This window comes from Podarcis gaigeae (assembly GCF_964106915.1).
Source record: "Podarcis gaigeae genome assembly, chromosome: 8".
Lineage (NCBI taxonomy): Eukaryota > Metazoa > Chordata > Lepidosauria > Squamata > Lacertidae > Podarcis > Podarcis gaigeae.
The window spans coordinates 36,606,624-36,627,602 of record NC_139684.1 but is presented as its reverse complement, the minus strand read 5'-3'; the positions used below and the strand labels follow the sequence as shown (position 1 = coordinate 36,627,602).

At 44.0% G+C, this 20,979-nt stretch overlaps 1 protein-coding gene and 1 long non-coding RNA gene across 2 annotated transcripts in view; both read left to right on the top strand.

Annotated features, from left to right (window-relative positions):
• Positions 1-20,979, top strand: part of CDH13 (cadherin 13) — a 599,046-nt gene that overhangs the window by 42,937 nt on the left and 535,130 nt on the right. The gene's annotated exons all lie outside the window — the stretch shown is intronic.
• LOC310850966 lies at positions 3,067-11,203 on the top strand. The gene is made up of 2 exons (XR_014567515.1): positions 3,067-9,571; positions 9,953-11,203. It is a non-coding gene; the product is annotated as an uncharacterized lncRNA (long non-coding RNA).

The following is a 20,979-nucleotide window of genomic DNA, read 5'->3' as shown; positions in this document are numbered from 1 at the left end:
AGATTGCGTTATTTATGATCTTTCACTCAATAATACAAATAAAAGTTAAAGGAGAGCTGAAATTCATCCTGTATAAAAAGTGCTGCTTTGTAATGAAAGATTGGGCTGTGTCTACGACACAGCTGGGAAACATTTGACCCTCCAAATGCCTTTGAATGACAAGTCCTATCAACTCTGACCATTGGCCTTGCTGACTGGGACTCTGTGTGTGTGTGTGTGCGCGCGCATACAGATATGTATACCTTGGGTGCCTTCTCTCCTTTTTTTTTTTTGTTTTGGCTCAGGGCCGGGTATATTGCCTTTTCTGTGTGAGCGCTTCCCCTCCTTTAATTTATGTGCTCATTAATTCTGGGACTGCATCTTATAGAGATGTAGGGAAGAGTTAGAGTATGCGGTAATTCTGAGCTGGGGACCTGACATTCTCTGCTCTTGATTTAATTAGAGGGACAATAAGATGGAATTAATTAATTGTTTCCCTCCCACTCCTCGTATCTTCCGGGCCCCGTAAGGCACTCTCCACTGAAATGCTTTGATCTTGAAAGAGTTTGAAGTCTTTGAAGGACTTGATTTGAGCGAGGGCTCACCAGTGTCCAGCCCCAGATGCTGCTTAGGAGTCTCTGATTGGGCAATCCCAGGGAAAGAGGAGTGCTAATTAAAGAGGGCTATTTGAGCATGTGCACTGCAGGCCATTCCCTCACAACTGAATCTGAACAGTGTCTGCCCCCACCACAAAAGGGAACAGCAAAGGCTGGTCTATTGAGGCAAATGGGACACTGCCTCGCCAATCTCCAGCTGCCCTCAGCCAGCCTCTTTCTTTCTTATTTACCACCTGTCCAAGGGGCAGCACTGGCTCCCAACTTCCTCCTTCTAAGGTCTCAGTTTTGACTTTTGTAGCAGCTCTGCTTGTAACTGGCTCTGGTTCCACTCACTGTTAGTCTCCTAGCCCTCCACCCCACCAGTCCCAATGACCACCAGCCATTACTGGTTTGGGGCTTTTAGGCAAATGTGAATGCTATCTCCTCTATTTTTGTTATCCTGTAATTTAGTGACCAAGGTGGGACTATAAGTTTAAGTCCAGCCTCTACAAGCAATTTTTTGGATCAATCCTGACTGCAATGTGTGCGGTTTCCGTGTGAACCAACAGATCCACTACCTTACAGAACTACTGTAAGGAACAATAAAATGTATGCAAAGAACTCTTAGCACTCTAGAGTCATAAGGTCACTTCTCTACATGCTCATATCACTTTGCTTTTTTAAAAAAAGTTCTCATGAAAAGTCGCCAACATTTTAGTGCAAATTTCTTAGTGCAAATATATACATGGTCATATGTGATTTTTGTCCGACACATGCACATTTCTGCAAAGCAATTTCCCATAATATAATGCATTTCAGTGCACACCTTGCTCTGGTGTATGCATTTTTATACTCAGGACTTTGCTGGAGACACACACTGCAAGTTTCAGAGAAGTGCACATTTTGAGCAATGTTTGCATTGGGCTGGTGCAATATTTCAAAAAGCATGGCTTTTATAAGTTCACCTTCAAATGAGAACTGAATCAAATCTTCTCCCATCCCTAGTTGTGAGGCAACACTGGCTAGCCACACCCACTGCAGCCACCATCTGTATGCAAAAGATCTCTACTCACATACAGTTCTTCTATGCAAGGGGGAAATCTGTCCCATTCAAGGTCTCCCACCCACCTCACGTGCAGGTTCTCTAATGCGTGTAAATCACTATCCTTTCCCAAATCAGCCATATGTGTAGATCAGGGGTCGGCAAACTAAGGACCGTGGGCCAATTCAGGCCCAATTGCCTTCAGGATCTGGCCCGCAGACTGTCTGTGGATCGGCATGGGGATTCTGTTCGTTCGGGCTGCACCATTCTTTCTTCCTGTGGCATTCCATTCCCCCCTCCCTCACACACAGCACGGCGGTGCCTCCTCCCTCCCTCCTGGCTTCTCCCCGCCCTGCCTAGAGGAGGAAGGGGGCTGGGCTCAGAAGGCTGAGCGCCATTTTAAGCAGCCCCTCTCCGGAGCCAGCCCTTTCATGCCTCTCATCTCTCTCTCCCCACCACCACCACCCTGGTGCTCCCGTGGGCCAGAGAGCAGAGGGGATGAGTTCTCTCTGCCTACCCACAAGAAGCAGCAGCAGCAGCAGCAGCAGTGGGGGCAGCAGTGGTGGCAGTGGTGGCAGCCCCTGGGAAGGTAAGCGCAACGGCTGAGGCTGGGGCTGGGGGGTGGGGAGGAGGACTACTTGCCCCCCATGCCTCTTCTTCAAGCTGCCTCCCCTGGTGCCGCTTCTCCAGCCTGCCACGAGGTCTGAGGGACAGTGGACCGGCCTGCGGCTAAAAAAATGGTGTAGATGAAGAAGAAGCATTTGTGCTGTGGGTGATGGTGTGGTTGTGATTGCCACATGAAATGACAGACAGCAGCGACAGTGCATTTTTGGGACAAGCACAAGACTGCTCACCCATCACTGAGAGAGGTGAAGATGAGGCATGCTCATGCAATGCAAACAAATGGATGATGTGCATTGGTATCTCATTTCCCACAAGATGATGCAAACTGTTTGGGATGTCGTTCATTAGTATGTTGAGGATTGGCAGGTTGTTTATCATAGCACCCATGACTCCAAAGTGCACTTTAGCTGTTTTTCCAGCAGCTCTGGATTTATTCAGAGTGTGAACTTGCTGATGGAGAGCAAAAAGAGAGGAGAGTGAGTATGAGATGGCAGGGAGAAAAGTATGGGATCTCAGTGATGATGGATAATATTCCATTAGTTGCCTCTAATGGGAGCTGGTGGAGGTTTTAAAGGAATCTGCCAAATTAGAGCAGCTGCTGGTAAACTTTCAACTTTTTAGAAAGAGTGAGAGAAAGCTGTTATTTTCTAAGTGGGTGCATATTGTACAAATAATTAATTTGCTGGTGTTCAAAATAGAGTGTGTGTTTTGCAGGGGGTACACAATTTCAAAGTTTTTATCCCAAGTAGGGATGGAATAGAAATTATATTTTCTTTGCATTTTAATGAGAAGCTACTTAATTTGCTCTTCTTGAACTAATAGGTGAACTGAAACACAGTGATCTTTCAAAATTTGCATTTGTTTGAATTTTGTGATGCAGCTTTCCAACCATGCAATGTGTACAAAAAAATGCACATATTGGGTGAAAGTTCATAAAGATGCATCTATATGTGAAAATAGCGTAGAGCAATGCATTATGTATGGGCAAATTGCCTTTTTTTTTTTTTAAAAAAAAGAGTGTATATTAGTCCAGACTAAATGCAAAAATGTCTTTATGAGGAGAAAAATTGCCCTAAAATGCTGATAAATTGTCCTGGTGCAGATTGCTTTGGAAGCTCAAATCAGAAAATGAGAGAAACCAAACTGAGAGAAAGGAAAATTGATGGATTTGCCCATTCTTAATCTCAAGCTAAATTTGGTATAGATAAAGACACAGGGTGATGAGAAACGAACTATCAAAATCTGCTCCACTGATGACACTCCATGCTGGGGCCAGAAAATAATGTTGTTCAGATGTGCTGGCTGTGTGTAAAGGCTAGCTGTGAGCAAGGTGCGTGGGTATGAGTGTGCTAAGCCAGGCTCCCACCACATCACTATTTCCATCATTCTCCATGAAGTGGAGGGCAGAGTCTGAAGAGGTTACCTCCTCTGCTTGTAGAGGCTCCCCCACATAACTTAGCATCCCAGTAATGGCATCATCAATGTGTATAATGCTTCTTAAATTCTTTTCAACAAGCAATTTTTTATTGGATATTTCTGAGCTAAGACCTAGAGATCTTAAGTCTTGTAACACTCTTTGTATGGTGAGCAGGGACCTCTCTGCTTGCAGCAGCACCCAAAGTTATTTTGAACCATGGGCAATGTGGTCTTTGTTGCTCGCAGCATCCCTAGAAACTGCTACCAATATGTTCAGAAATATCTAGGGCCTTATTCTCTTTTGTGGTATGCCTGCAAAGAGCAGAGTCCTTCTACATGTTTCCTCCTCTCATCTGCCCACATTCTTCAATAATTTACAATGAGGTGGGCTAGCCCAAATTTAGTCCCACCCTAATGGTTCCATATTCTGACTCTCATCACCATGGATCCATTTCTGTATGGGATGGGCCCTGATCTAGCCTGATCTCAGTCCAGGAGACCAAGAGGCCTCTGTCCATTCCATCTAAAATCCAGTGCCCAGTATCTCTCCACACCCAATCCATATGCACACACATTTTGAGTGAACTCTAGCGAAAGATCACATACTTTAGAGTTAATAGCAGTGACCTTTGGAGTAGCTGCTTAAGGCTGAAGATTAATTGGGGATGAAACTGAATTTTGAGCCATTAGAGAAACTTTGCTTAGAACTGAAATCTTTGGTGGCGGGGGTTGGGGGAGAGAGAATAGAGGTACTTGAGCTAAAAGAAACCAGAATTTCGGGTAATCTAGCTGTGATGGGTTTAATTTCAGCTCTTGCTCCCCATACCTTGAAAGACGGATGGTTTGTGGTGATCTTGGTGCTTTAAGCATGAATGGAAGATATTTGTTTTGTGTTGCTGCCCATTTAAAATGACACTGTCAGGGCCCTGAAGCCATAAAACCTGACCATCCCTGACAGAAGAGCCCTACCTAGACACACTTGCCCAGTGAAGTCCTAAGGATAAATGTGTCCTTTCCATCTCTCTCTCCCCGCTAGGAAGTTTCATCTGTAAATTAACTAAAGTGAAAGGAAAGGTACTTAACTTTGTGAACTTGATGGGCAAAAACCTGAGAGACCATTTATACTAACACCGGCCTGTAGATAGATGAAAGGATAATACTTGGTGCAACTGAGGGGACAGAGATAAAGAAAGACAAAGAGATTCTTGAATTCTGCAAGGTGAGATTTTCCAGATGAGTGACCTGCTGTCAGGATACATTAATTTTTGCTGCAAAAATACATTGACAGCAGCATCTCTTTTGCAGTGGTGGGAATTGAAGTTGACATGATACACGTCTCTCTGATTGGGCAAGTTTAGTATTTTGTCGTACCTGTACTTTGTGGCTCTATGTATGGTGGTAATTGGTCGTTTTTGTCCATGTCTTGTTGGCTCTTCATAGCAAAGGGGTAACAGGACAAGTCTCTTCTCTTTCTGTCCTCCTTTAAGTACAGCTCCATGTAGGCTATCTTCCAGTGAAGTGGTGGACCTGTACTTGAACTTCAGAGCAGAGGTGGAGACTCAAACAATGGAGTGCTCCTCCATAGAAAAATAGAAAACAAACATAGAGAACTCATGTGTCAGGAAGAAGGCAAGGCTAAAATACTGATCCCTGACATCTAGTTTGTGTAGGTATTTGTATGGTGGAGCATTCAAGTCCATAAGGCCAATAGCCCATCTAGTCCAGCATCCTCTTCTCTCCAAGGTCATCCAGATTTCTTCAACAATCCCAAAGGAAGGTGCTAAGTGCAACAGTGTTCTCCCCACTTGCGATTCCTAGCAACTGGTATTCTTTTGCCTATGCTGAATCTTCCAACATTCAGCTTCATTGGAAGTCCAAGGGTTCTAGAGTTACAAGGGCAGAAGGAAAACCTTTCTCTATGCATTTTCTCCTCAGGAAGCCCAACCCATAGTCTGGAGTGGTACAGGGTAGTCACAGTTTTACCACCTGAGTTGGGACTAGACCCATCTCAACTTTTTAATCTTGTGAACCACCCTAAGACCTTCACATGAAGGGGAGTATATAAATTTAATAAATAATAACAATGATTTCCAGTGTGATTGTATTGGGCTCCAGCACCTTTACTGCTCTCCAGTTCCTCATTGGTGACTTGCTCATAAAGGAATGGATTTTCTTTAACAGCTCTCATGAGCTACCTTTTGGCAACAACTCAAGGCATTGCAGTAGCAGACGACAGCAAGTACTGAGCAACTACAGACTTGCCGCCATTCCCCCCTCCCCATGGAAGCAAATTCAGAGGATTGCACCTAAGCTGAAACATCGGGTGGGGGGGGTGGGGTTGCAGGAAGCTGAAAGTGCTTTGATAAAATTGGCAGATTCTTTTCTGGGCAAATTTTGCACTCATCCTTTTATTCACCAAGGCTCTCCTAAACCAGAGGTGGTGAACTCTGTACAGATTTAATTTGGTCCTCCATGCCTCTCAGTGTGACCCTGTGATTCTCATGGGCATCTCCTATCTCCAGGCCACACCTCTCAGAGGCCCAGCTTGGCATCTTCTTTAAGTCCTTTTGCCTAGGTGGAATGTGTCCATGAACTGTGGCAATGTCTCTTTCTTGCTGGCCAGAGGACAGAGAGGGGTGTGTGGAAATCCCTGATTTTTGCATGACTGGTAAGACTCACATCCATTGCTCTATCCACTTTTGACTACACACCACTCAGTATATGTGCCCGCCCAGGTTTCTCATGAGGGAAAGTTTCCCTCAAGGTGAAAACTCTTTCCCCATCCCTATTATAACAATGTATAACATGAAAATAAATCGTAATACATAGAAGACATATTTTGTTTGATTGGTTTGGTACACAATACCAACAGCAGTACTACATTTTCTGTCATTATTCTCATTTCCATAATATGTAAGGAGTATGTGAAGAACAATGCATTGTTTCATTTCAAGTCTCTCCAGGAAAGTTCTTGTGAAGTTGGTGCTGAGGTCCTAGTTTCATGAGTCCCCGACCACAGAATGAACCCATGCTCTGCAAAATAATCTCCCTTGTTTGTTTCTCTTATTGCTTGCACTTGCTTTGCCTTTCTTTGCATTACAGCATATTGCCATCTTAAAATTTCTGTTCTTGAAATGTTCTTCTATCTTCAGTTTTTCCAGTTCCTTGCTGTTACCTGTCTGGATTCAGCTTACAGCACTGTTTACACCTCTTTATATGGTGCACCTGAATTTTGGTCATCAAACATTTTTGATATATTTCTATCCCTCTGCTTTGGTACAGATATCCAGTGATGTTTTCCTCTCCCTGTACTTAAAAAAATAAAATAAAACCACTGTTTTCAGAGAGCCCATAAGAAGCACATTCATCTGGGCAGTCCTCACAGTAATTCAGCTAATATTGCTTTGGTTTTCACCAGCTTACTGCTTTCCTTCTTCCCTCCAGTGGACTATCTTGCAGGCCTCGCTATATTTTGTGTGTGTTCGCCAGACAAGGCATTAAAGTCATTGCAAGTCTGCTAGTGTAATTGCTTTTGTTGCTCAAACGATGGCTTGCGGGAATATCAGGCAGGTGTAATGCTCTCTATTCCTTATCGACATAACAAGGAGTGTGACTTTGCTGTTTCTGCACTTGACTTGGCAGCCGAACCAGGTTTTTTGAAACTCGAGGGGCAATGATGGTCGCGGTGAACTCTCTCACCCCAGTCCCTTGTGTGCCTTATGCCTGCATACTATTTCATCATTTACTTTTATTGTACCTTCCAGTAAAACACAAACATGAAGCATATGCCTGTATGTGTTTGTTTTACACAAGCAAGGATGCCTTGAGCCAGCCTTAGAGCAGATGATGGAACAGGCAAACCTAAGACAGCTCATAGTAAGCTGCCTTATACCAACTGAGATTGCTGGTCGAACTATTGCAGTATTGTCAACACTGACTAGCAGCAGCAGCTCTCCAGAATTTCAGATAGGGGACATTCCCAGCCCTTCTTAGATGTTCTGGGTATTGAACCTAGGACCTTTTGCGTGTAAAGCAGATGGTCTATGGCTGACCTATGACCCATTACAGGAGATAAGACTTCTGTTGCAATAAAATGGATTTTACTTCTAGGGATGCAGGAGGAATCTGTGTGGTCTGCCTTTTGCAGTGGAGTGCCCAGATTCAACATTCCTGTAATTGCTTGTGGACCAGAACAGAAGTTTCAGTTAGGATCATAGGAAGAACCTTATGGAAAGTCAGGCCATTGGCTTATTTAACTTAGTATTGTGGACACTGAGTGGCAGTGACTCTCTAGGGCTCCAGACAGGGATCTCTCCTAGCCCTAATGAGTTGCCAGGCTCCCCCCCCCCCCGCCTCAACTTGCTGTAACTCAGTTTTGTCACCTCTCAGGTGGGCACCATGAACAAGGAAGATCTTCATTGTGAGTTTCTGCACCTATTTTTCTAGAAAAATAGCTCTGGTTTGAAACTCCATCTTTTGCATGAAAAGTATGCATTCTGGGAAACAAAATGATCATAGACATTCCCAACAACAAGCAGAATCAGACACGGAATAAAACCACCACCAGGCCACTTTGTTCAAACTGTGTTTGTTTCTGACAAAACGCCATTGCCTGCAGCTCACCTAAGTGAACAGTATAATGATACATACAATTCTCTAGGTATTCATCCTATGATTAGTCTGTGTGAGAGAGGCACTTGCATGGCACTTAAGCAACCAACAGAGCTCTTTGCAAACACAACTCAATTGCCACCCCCTCCCCCGCCACTGAAAGGTTATCCCTGACATTACATCAGGCTGAGCAAGATGTTTAGGGCACGTTCGATCAGATGATTAATAGATACATGTGCCTGTGTGCACTATGATGTATTGCAATGCCCCTGTTGCTTTGACTCAGAGTTGCTTACTGCCAATGCAAGAGTGCACAGCTATTTAAAAATGACACTCTTCTGTACTTCTGGATCCCGTGCCATAAGCATTTAATAGGCCAGGATTCCATGAAGTGGGCCTTTGCTCATGACAAAAGGTGGAGGGATTGCAAGACTTAATCATTCAACTGCCAAGTTGGAAGGAACTTAGAATACCATCTATAGTCCAACTCCCTGCAATGCTGGAATCACATTTGACATTTGTACACACATTTGACAGTGTTATCATAAGTTGATCATTATACGGAGCAGGGATTATACGGAGCAGGGATGAGCTCCTTGTTTATGCAAACTGGTCCACAAGCAAGATGAATTTGGCAACACTCAGAACCAAGTCATGTCCACACCAGTCATGTAAAGCACAAGACTTCCTCCAAAGAACCTTGGGAACTGCAGTTTAAGGGTACTGTGAATTGCAGTTCTGTGTAGGGCAAACTGCTGTTTCCAGGATTCCTTAGGTGAAACTACATTCTTTCCCCCCCTTTTTTTAAAAAAACACACACACAAATGTTATTGGTTTTTAAACAAATACAAATACAAGAACCATTAAACAATTACCCAGCAGTACATCTCGTGGTATTTGCTCTATCCACTGACTTTGGACATAAACTTACACATTCGGTGTTCAAACATATTACTTAATGTAACATCTCCACTGAGAATATTGAGTTGTTGGTATAACAAGGTCTTAATTTGGGTCGTTAACACAGTTAAAGAGGGGTCCACATTCCTTGGAAGGTATCTCTATTCGTTATTCTTTTAATTGCCCTCCTGTGTCTGGTGAGACACTCATACATTGTTGCATCCTATATATTATTTCCCCATATGTATTTCAGTCTGGTTCTTCTGTTGTTGAGTTATTGCTAATCATGCTGTGGTCAGTAAGAAGCCTACTAGTTCTATGTGGTGCAAGTCTATGTCCAAAGACAGTAGGGCTAACACAGGATTTGGAGAAAGGTGTTGGCTTCTAATAGTGGATATAATGAGTAATAAAAGGTAAAGTAAAGGTACCCCTGCCCGTACGGGCCAGTCTTGACAGACTCTGGGGTTGTGCGCCCATCTCACTTAAGAGGCCAGGGGCCAGCGCTGTCCGGAGACACTTCCGGGTCACGTGGCCAGCGTGACATCGCTGCTCTGGCGAGCCAGAGCCGCACACGGAAACACCGTTTACCTTCCCGCTGGTAAGCGGTCCCTATTTATCTACTTGCACCCGGAGGTGCTTTCGAACTGCTAGGTTGGCAGGCGTTGGGACCGAGCAGCGGGAGCGCACCCCGCCGCAGGGATTCGAACCGCCGACCTTTCGATCGGCAAGTCCTAGGCGCTGAGGCTTTAACCCACAGCGCCACCTGCGTCCCTTTTTTAATGAGTAATACTCTGTTCCAAATGTTTTTGACATTGGGGCATTCCTGCCAAACATGAATAAATGAACCAAGTTTCCCACAACCCTTCCAACATAAAAGGGACAGGGAGGGATTCAATTTTACCAACCTGACTGGGGCCCTGTGCCAGCAGAGGATGACCTTGAGGAGGGCCTCCTGTAAGGGAGAAGAGATGGTTCAATGGAGGAGACAGTGGTCCAGACCACCCTCCCATTTGTGATGTTCAATTGGGTGACCTAATTCTGATTCCCATACAATTTGAGTGAAGCCGTGTTCTTTACAAGCGTGTTGAATGTGGTTTAAGTGCATAGTGCGGATGTGATCGGAGTATATTCTTAAAGGAAAAATGAAACTTCTGAAGAAAGTTTTACACTGTCAGATGCACTTGCATTTGACAGCACACAATTTCTGACATTTAAGCATATTGGGAGAAGTGGGTGAGCAGGGGGGCTTGGGAGCCCAACAGAGAGAATCACACAGTGCTGACTCGCTCTCCCTTACCAAAAGGGTTTAAATGACATTTTCTGATAGAGGGAATTAAAAGCAGAGAGCCATCTGACAGGAAAGCTTAACTCTTAGGGAAAACTGTAGTTTGTTTATAAAGCCATAATAATAAAGATAACTCATCCCCGAGGAAAGGGATAAAATTGGATTATATTCCGCAGTGCCTGCAGTGCCTGGATGCCCCACAATAGAAATTCTATACTTATCTGTGGGTGATGCACTTTCCCCCCATTTTTTTTAACACGATGCTTGCAAAACAACAATTATATACATTAACTGTAGTCGGTGCCAGGCGAGAAGTTATATGAAATGCACAAATATAATCCTCTTAGACAACCTAATCAAGCATTAAGGCTGTTGCATTTGTGTTTAGAACAAAGCCCATTTGATTGATTGTTTTCCTGACTTGGAGAAGATTTTTTAAAATACATGTTTCAGATTTCTTTTGCTGAAAGCAAGCTGCTTGCTGGCACATTCTTTGAGTTCATTGCCTAATTATGAGCCCCATTGATTGCATGCTCTCAGACACCCACAGCCTAACCCCAGTCGACAGCCTTGATAGGAAGAATCTGTGGGTGTGTCATTGAAAATCAAGTCTCTGGGCTTTCCCTTCTGCTGCTTTCCAGAAGTCTCTGGTAATAGCATCGATCTCATGTGTTAAAAAAATTCCCCTGCCCACCCCCACATCTCCATCTCTCTCTCTCTCTCTAACACACACACACACACACACACACACACACACACACACACACAAAATATGACCTGACTCACTCTTCATTTCATCGGGGGGTTGCTCTCATGTTGTGAGTGGGCCAGTTTGTATTAATGTTAATGAGACCTAGTGTGTAAATTCAATTAGCGCTAATGAGAGTTACTCCTATAAACTTTGCATGGATCAATGGGGCGCTCAGGGCAGGCTCCAGCATAACATTACCTATTGAGTTTTTGTTTTTTTTTAAAAAAATCTCTGTGGTATAATTAGCATTGGACTATATGAATCCATATTTTGAAATGCATCAAACTCTTTTTTCTTTCTTCACCTGAATTTACGTGAATGTGGTAGTGGGAGAACATGCATCTCAGTTTGAGACGTACGGAAAGTTCCTTTGAGAAAATTCACTGGTTAATAGCCTAGTTCTCATGGAAGAGATAAACTTGAGTCCGGTCCAATGGCAGCTGCCTACAGTCCTATGATTCTAGTGGGTCGATCTGTGGCTTTAGTATGTGCTCTGGCCACACTAGAAACCCAATTTTCAAAGCTGGTTAGGAGAGGAATGTGGAACCTCAGGCTTGGAAGCTGAATGTCAGGACTCTCTAAGGGGTCTTCAGGACTTGCCACAGGCCGCATTCCCTCCCCAGCCACACCCCTTCTCCTCAGTCTCCTCCTCAGGCCCTAAATAGTCCAAATCACAATTGTTCAATCTAGAGTTTAACTTGTTGTTTGTTTGTTTTTTTAAAAGGGTTCTAGCTCTCTTCAGGTATGTGGTTGACAAAAATGATAAATGTTACCCCCAGTTATATCCTACTGTGCCAGACAAGTGGATCTTCCTACACAGCCATACTAAGATTAGTGCAGGTAACCAGGGGTCAATCAGTTTCCCATGCAGAGCCGGTGCCCAACCATTTAAAAGGGTGAATCCGATGGAATTGAGGGAGGAAGTAACGGAATTCTTCCCTTCACTTGGAAGGCCCAAAGGGAACAGGTTATTGTTTTATTAATCTAAAAGCGATTCAACATTCATAGCCCATCTTCTCTTGCCATTTCAATCAATGTTCTTTATCTCTCTGAAAGAAACTCAAAGAATGAATCTTGCTTGCAATAGTATCTTTTGTAACTGACATATCTTGAAACACTTTACCTGAAAAGATAGTGGAATAGAATAGTTTCACTGGGATGAAACAACAAGGTTTGGGGAGCCGGGATCTACGTGACTTGATTCTATCATTGTTGTAAAGTTCAGGGAGAGATGAGGGTCTCTAGAGCAAGGGCAGCAGTCATGGAAGCCAGGGTCATTGAATGAAGCTGCTTCAACTCTTATTATCCATGGACTTTGGCCATGCTGACCGGGGGAGAGAGCACCATATTGGCTATCCTGTTCCATCCTATAATATGGTAGTATTTCTCTTGAGCACTCATATACAGCCTTTCCTTCCAATGAACTCGTGTGCATTGGTCTACTCTCCCCATTTAATCTTCATGGCAACCCTGTGAGGTAGGTTAGTCTGAGAGGCAAGGAGGAGTCCAAGGTCACCTACACTGAGTTTTATGGCTGAGTGGGGATTCAAATCCTGGTCTCCGAGTTCAGAGTCCCAATCCCAAAGCATTACTCCATGCTGGCTCTCATATTGACACTCGTCTTAATGAGTGCTTTTATTATTTTTAGAAAAAAAGATGCCAGTACTCACCATGAAGTTGTTACACTAAGGGCCACACTTTTAACATGTGTGTGTGTGTGTTTGGGGAGTGTCAGTACTGTGTAAGGTACTCCCAGAAAAAAGCACTGATCTTGACACTTCCCTCAAGCTCCCTTCCACCAACTACATACCCTGTGGGCCTTTCACAGGGAAATGCATCTGTAGTGAGATTATTATTTCATGCATCAAAGGATGCAGCTCAACTTCACACACCCTTCCCCCTCCCAAAAATGTTCAGTATGGCTTTCTTGTCAGTGTCTGATAAGTCTTGGAACCTGACTACCTCACTAAGCAAAAAAAATATAATGTTATCCATTCCCCATCCCATTTCCCCAATTAGCTCACACAACACTACTTTTCCACTGCTTGAAAGTACATTTCACACCACAATGATCTGTCATAGAATAGTGTGGCTCGACAGTGCAACAGAGACAGTCTCAATGGACTGCCCATTGCATCCAGAAATGAATAGGCTTGTATTTCTTTCTTTTAATCATTTTCAAAGCAGGCCCATGTGAACACGTGGACCTAAACCGGGTATGTCCATTGAGTGCAGTAGGTCCACTCTGAGTAAGACATATGTTGGAAGCAAGCCATCACCTTTCTTGAGTTCAATGTTTCCACTGCTAGATCCACAGAGAGAATAGACATGGGATAGTGACAGCGGTGGCCATTCAGATGTTGTTCGACTCGAGCTCCCAAAAGTTCCCAGCCATCATGGTCAATAGTCAGGAATTGTGGGAATTGCAGTCCAACAAGGTCAGGAAGGCCACAGTTTTCTTATCCCTAAATCACACTATATTCTGTCACTATGCCTGTATTTATGAAGCAGTGTATTCTGTTTTCCTGATATTTCTGTTAATTTCCGCATTACAGTTGCACTTTCACGCACAATGAAAAATCCACTTCCATAAATACTGTGGAATATAGCACAAGTTTCACACTTACTTCTGTTTTATTTGCAAACAATTTTTTTCCCTGGAAGCAAATAACACAGAAATGAGCTCTAAACTTGCACTATATTCCATTATATTTCCAGAAGGGAAAGCTAAAACAAGAGCCTCAGGTACAGCTCATGGGCACTGCTCAAGATACAAGGCTGCAGTTCAGTGGCAGGCATCTGCCTTGCATGCAAAAGGTCCCAGGTTCAATCCCCAGCATTTCCAGGTAGGGCTGGGAGAGACCCTTCACACCTGAAGCCTTGGAGAGCACATGCCAATGAAGACAATACTTAGCTAGATAGACCAGTAGTTTGACTTGGTATGAAGCTGCTTCCTTTTTTTCAGCTGGGTAAGAGCACTCATGGATGGAGTGGCCTGGGAGACAGTCCCAAGGGCCAAATCAAGAAGCCCAGAAAGCCATGTTTAATAGCCACTCCCAGGGCAGAGTTTCCCCCTGCCTGATTTTGTTCTGTTTCAGCATTCTGCTAAATGCATGAGGGCACAGGCTGTGTATTTAATTTAACGAAAATGATTTCTTCGCATAAGGTCCCAGTGTGGGTTAGAACAGTATAGTAAGGCGATATTAAAATTGCTTAAAACAATGTGCAATGGAGTATTAATTACTGAAATCAGTTAAATCCATTTACATCAGATGAATTTGATGTGTCTAAAGAACATAAAAAAGGCTGCTGGATTAGACCAATGGCCCATCTAGTCCAGCAGCCTGTTCCCACAAGGGCCAGCCAGTTCCCTGTGGGAAACCTGCAAGCAGGATTCGAGCAGAAGAGCACTCTACTCTCCTGTGGCTTCCAGCAATTGGTATTCAGAGGCATTTCTGTTGTGGAGGCAGAGCACAATAGCCGTCTTCTCCATGAGGTTATGTGTGCCCTGCCTTATTCCCCTTAACCATCCAGTAATTCATGCAAAGATCTGGAGTTTGTAAGCACATTCAGATGAGCATGTTGAGAAGACTCCTTGGAGGAATTCAGGTAGTCTGTAGGGGCAGTGTTCCTGTTGCTGGTACTACCTATCCACTCACCACCACTGTTGCTGCTCTGTATAGAGGACAGCCTCCCCACTGTGCTGGAGTTTAAATTCCCAGTGCCTGCATCCTTGTTGGCACTGATTGGTTGGTGCGGCTTGCCCCTTGAGTGAGGTCCCACCCAGCACTGACAGCACGGGGAGGCAATGGCAGGGCACAGGGCCTGGCTGCAATGCCAGCCACCAAATAAGGTAAGCAGATCTATCCACTCACCACCACTGCTGCTCTGTATAGCTGACCCCCAAAATCCACTGCCAAGTTGCAGCAGAGTGCCTGATCGACCCTAGCCTGATCTCAGCCAGCACCTGCCTTTCCACCTGTTTACTTGCATCCAGTCCAGGGGGTGGTAGCATTGCCTGACAGCTTCCTCCTCTCCTCTTCCTCCTCCTTAGTCTCACATTGCCTTTGTAGAACTCAGCAAGGAGGAGGACAAGGACAACATGAGAAGTTATTGGCTATGCCTATCATTGCTTCTGGAACTACTTACTTTTGGGATTCCTAATTCCTGCCCCACCAGTCCCTCCCGCCTTTTAAATTCTGCCAGGGCAGCACTTTGTCTTCCTGGACCCCTCTGTGTCTTGCTTGCATGCAACTCCCCCCCCCCCCATTTTTCAGGAGACCCTCAGAGGTGTAACAATAACAAGGTGACACCACGGATGACATTCTGCCAAGAAGGCTCCTTGTGTGATAAAAATAAAACGAAACCTTTAAGGCAGCATTCCAAGAGCAGCTGGTCTCAGGAGACCTCCACAGTAGGTCCTTGGAAATTAAAATGGTCCATTAGAGCTTCGATTCTCTACCTGAGATGAAATCATGGCATTTACTTAATGTACAATTAAGGCAGCACTGTTTTGGAGAGGAGAGCCTCCTTGTTTTCAAGGTAATAGTATCTCATTCCATTCTAAGGCAGAGAGAATGCCCTCCCCTTCACCATAGCCATTGCAAAATGTTGTGGTGTGCTTTTGACTCCAGAGTATGTGTAGGGCCTGCAAGGTGTCCCCCAGTTTACAAATGTGCCCACAGGCTCAAAAATGTTGCCAACTTCCATTCTGTAGGTTCATTCTGCCTTGTGTTCTGCTCCTGATGAGCTCTAGTTCAAAAATGAAAATTTGTAAAATGGATGCTGCAAGTGGAACATATTGGGGCTGGCCCTACCATTAGGCAGAGTTAGCCCCCCGCCAATGGTGGATGGAGGTGGGATGTGGAGCATCACTGCCTCTTGTGGGAGTGAACCCCAGTATCAGAATCATAAAGTTATAGAGCTGGAAGGGACCACGAGGGTCATCTCATCCAATCCCTCCAATGCAGGAATCTTTTGTCCAGTGTGGGGCTCAAACCCACGATCCTGAGATTAAGAGTCACATGCTCTACCAACTGTGTGTTGTGTGAAGAAGCACTTTTTCCTTTGTCTCTCCTGAATGTGGTTAGTTGACTTGTATTGGTTTCATCAATATTCTATGGATTTTGCATTTATTGATATTATGATTTATTTGTGTCAAATGTTCATATTTATGTTTTATTGCATGTGTTGTGAGCCTCCTTGGGCACAAGCTTGTGGGAAGGTGACATACCAATAAACATATGGTGATGTAATGCTGTTTAGACTCAATGGAGGAAGAACTTGGGCTTTGGCTGACAAGTGAAAAAATAGAAATAAACAAACACTGTTGCCATGTTCTTGGCTCATCTCTAGCCTTTAGTGACAAGGCTAATGAAGTGCCCAACATTTCATCAAATTTTGAGTAACACATTTTTAATAACCTACTACCTGAATGAACGTGCTTCCCCCGATTTCCCCAAGAAGCAAGAGTAGCCATGGCAACCTCTGCAATTAATTTTCTCCTGCAGGGTACCCTTGAAATCTAGAATCAAAGAGCAGAGATGCCCACCACAAATGGTAGGAGAGAGTGACAGGGGTGGTGTTGCAGCATTGTGCAGGTGGGGGAGAGAACTGCAATAGGGAAAATCTCGATGATCAGTTGCAAGAGAGAGAGATGGACAGAAAGATTTGAATGAATGAATAGATTTGATGATTCTCTTATACTAAAAGAAAGAAAAAGAAACAGCAAGTGACCTTCATTCATTCCTCTCCAGGGATCAGATGAAGAGGCTACAATCTTAAAGCTCCTTTTGCTCTTCTGAATGTGGACTCAGGAGAATGGAACACTTGATCATTGTGCTTTGATATAATCTGTCCTATGTGCTGGCACTCTCTAAAGCTCTTCTGTTATCATGTATGCCCTACAAAAGAGGGTTATGAACACCAAGTGTCAAGAAATTAAAAAGAGGTGGGGTACAACGGAGTAGATCAGAATGGAGTCTTCAAAACCAAATCCCAAGCAAAAATGCCTGGCAAATGGAAGGCAGAAAATGCACAGTAACTCAAATGTGTATCATCAAGAAAACACACACAACGAGTATTTTTCCAGTTTCATGCTACTTGTACAGCTCTATGAGACTTAAGAGAGAAGGTGTAGACCTACATTTCCTTTTTAAAAGTAATATTTTATTTTGTTTTACAGTTACATACATGTCGTATAAAGTCACAAAATAGACATGTAAATGTACAAGTGGGGAACTTCAGAGCTTTGATGCCTTTAGACGATATGGTTTATTTACACATCTATACAACCTGAGCATAGGATGGCAGGGCTCACTGCATTAACACTCCAATAGATTTTATTGAATGTTGTGTTGTTTGTCTTTTGTTCTCATACACTTTACATTGCTATTTCACACTTTTTTACTTAAACAAAGATTGCAAGCAGATTTCCTTTGTATGATGTTTCACCAATGCATAGGAGAACATCAGTAAAGCATTGTCAAAATAAAGACAGCTGCTGGAGACCACAGGAGGCAAGTGTGCTCCTATGGTTGGGTTTTGCTTAGTGTTTCCTACAGGCATTTGGGTGATCACTATGAGAACAGGATGCTGGACTAGATGGTATGATCCAGCAGGCTCTTCTTACGTTTTTATGATTGAGACAAAATCATACCGTTCATATGATGTCTTCAGGTTAACTTATTTGATTGCAATGTTTTAGCAATGTGGATGTCAACAGGAGGAGGGAAGGAGAAATAGACAAAATAAATGAAGGAGCAGGAGCCTTAAATTTTGGAGCTGTGAAATTATATTTTGGAACAATTCTAAAACCCACAATTAGGGCAATATCTTTATTAGGCCAACACACATTTTGCAAAAAATTCTGTGTGAACTTTTGAGACTTTTAGAAAGCTAGGAGACCAGAATCAAACCAGAATTCAGTGGGAGTGGAATGCTGGGCAGAGCAAATCCACATAACTATAAAGCAAATTGAACTCTTAAATCCCTAATCAAACCAACACATCTGCTCTCTTTGTCTCTTGTGCCTTTCCTATTTGGAAACCACCCAAGCCAATGCTGCTGTATGCCCTCTCACCAAGCTATAGTAAGCCAGCACTCATTTTCATCTCCATCTCTCTCTCTTTCTCTCTCTGCTCCACTCCTATGGTGATATTAGACTTTAGAAGGATTAAGTGGATGGAAAAACAAGGAACCTCAAGATGTTTATTTGCAGGGAGATTAGCAAGTACAAAAGATAACAGCATTCCACTCAGCCACCATCATTTTCAAGGGGAAAAGCCCACCAACCAAGCATGGCATAGAAACTGCTTTTCCTGAGGTCATCTTAATGGAGTCACTTTATTTTAGAATGGGGTGGGGAGGGAAACAATGTCTCTTTGGCATGCTTGTAGTAGTCCAGCATTTAGTCATGCTCTGCAGACCCAAAAGGCAAAATTCATTTTAAAACAATACTTGTCTGAGCAGCGAACACAGAGGCTGCTTGGCTCATGGAACTGCACACTGCACTCTGACTAAAGTGTTTAACATCACTTGCAAAATCCAGCAGCTTCAGCCTGAAATCCAGGTTTCCATAGAAGAAAGACCCAGTGCATTTAGTAGAGCTTACTCCCAGGCAAGTGTGTGACAGAGTGAAGTCCTAATGCATAGCTTTTGCTGTATAACACTATCTTTTCATTTGAGGAGCCATTTGTCTGTGGACCTTTGCAAATGGAATTGATTATCACAAGATGTGGTGATGGTCTTAAAAGTAGGATTATACAAAGCCATGGAGTTGCATTCAGTGTTAGTCCTACCCAGAGGAAACCCATGGACATTAATGGGCATGACTAACTTTGGTCCTTGGGATGCGGGTGGCGCTGTAGGTAAAACCTCAGTGCCTAGGACTTGCCGATTGCATGGTCGGCAATTCAAATCCCTGCGGCGGGGTGCGCTCCCGTCGTTCGGTCCCAGCGCCTGCCAACCTAGCAGTTCGAAAGCACCCCCGGGTGCAAGTAGATAAATAGGGACCGCTTATCAGTGGGAAGGTAAACGGCGTTCCGTGTGCTGTGCTGGCTCGCCAGATGCAGCTTGTCACGCTGGCCACATCACCCGGAAGTGTCTGCGGACAGCGCTGGCTCCCGGCCTATAGAGTGAGATGAGCGCACAACCATAGAGTCTGGCAAGACTGGCCCGTACGGGCAGGGGTACCTTTACCTTTACCTTTTTAACTTTGGTCCATTAATTTCAGCGGGTTTACTCTGCATGGAACTAGCATTGAGTGCAACACATGGAAGGTAGGACTATCAATAGCTAGTAGTCATGATGTCTATAAACTCCTTCTAGTCTCAAAGGCAGTATACTTGGTAGAAATCAGTTGCTGGTAGTTTTGAGTGGGGAGAATGCCCTTCTACTCAGACCCTGCTTGTTGGTTTCCCATAGGCATCCGACTAGCTACTTTAAGAATACAATGCTGGACTAGGTGGGTCTTTACTCTGATCCAGCAGGGCTCTTCAAATGTTCTGTTATTGAATCAGGAGAAATGGTTTCAAATTAGAGCTACCACTTATCTATGAACTTTCCCAACAACTGAGCAATAATATTCTATGTCACTGTCATGACTAGCAGCTATTGATAGACTCTTCCTCCATGCATTTGTCTAATCTCGTTTTAAAGCCATCCAAGCTACTGTCCATCAGCACGTCTTCCTCCTAATCTGATCCTAAGAATGCCAATCATTCCAGACTGACTGCAAGGGAGTGGATTTTCAAACAAATAATATCCCAAGCACAGCAGCCTGGCAAGCAGAGGGCAACAAATACACAGTACCTCAACTGTTTCATCAAGAGAAAAAGTTCTATGGGACCTAATAGAGAAAGTGTCTATCTGTATATTTTAAACAGGGATGCTGGCTAGTTATGTGAAAGCAGGGTTGGGGAACCTTAGGGGCAGGGCTCAAATGAAGCCCCACAAGCCTCTTCATCTGGCCATTGGGAGTCTGCCCAGGTCTCACTTACAAGCCCTGCCTTAAAACCTCCTTGGGTGCTTCTGCCTGGCTGGAATATGCCCATGAGCTCCGATAATGCCTCTTGTTCATCTGGATAGGAGAAAGAAAGGGGTGTGTGAATGTGTGTAGAAGCTAGCCTACTGCCTCTGGCCCTGCCCACCACTGGCATGTGGCCCCTGGAAGGCTGCCTAGAAGGCAATGTGGTCCTCCAGCTGGAAAACATGTTTTCCCTGGTCTATTGCCTCTGTGCGGAATACCAGAGGTCCATCGACAGTCTCTAGGCTTCTAGTAAACTAACTGCTACAAAGTACTGGTATATTAGAAGATAATGTGTGTTATTATGTAAAGCCTCTGAAATGACTCCCCTCCCCAAGCATATATATTCTTTTCTCCTTTTTTGTGCTGCTTATGATTGTTTTACTGGCATAATGCTTCATCTTTGCAATATCAATTTGCTGCAATCCCTTTCTCACTAATCACATATATCTGAGCGGTACTTTAAGCATCTGGCTTAAAGTAGAGATGCCTACATCTGTGTTTTCAGTTTATTACCCCAAAAAATCTTGTAAAAGGCAAGATCTGTCTCACTTAATTAGATGTCACTGGCATCCTCTCTTGAAAATGTGCCTTGAATGGGTTCTGAATATTAAAATACTGTGGTAGTGATGGGGTGGGGTGGCAGCAGTGGCGAGGCAGTCCATGAGCTTGACAGGTGAAGCAGAGATAGACGCTCAGAACATCCGTGTCTAAGTAGGTCTGACAGGGACTGTCGGGAAGTCTCTTTCT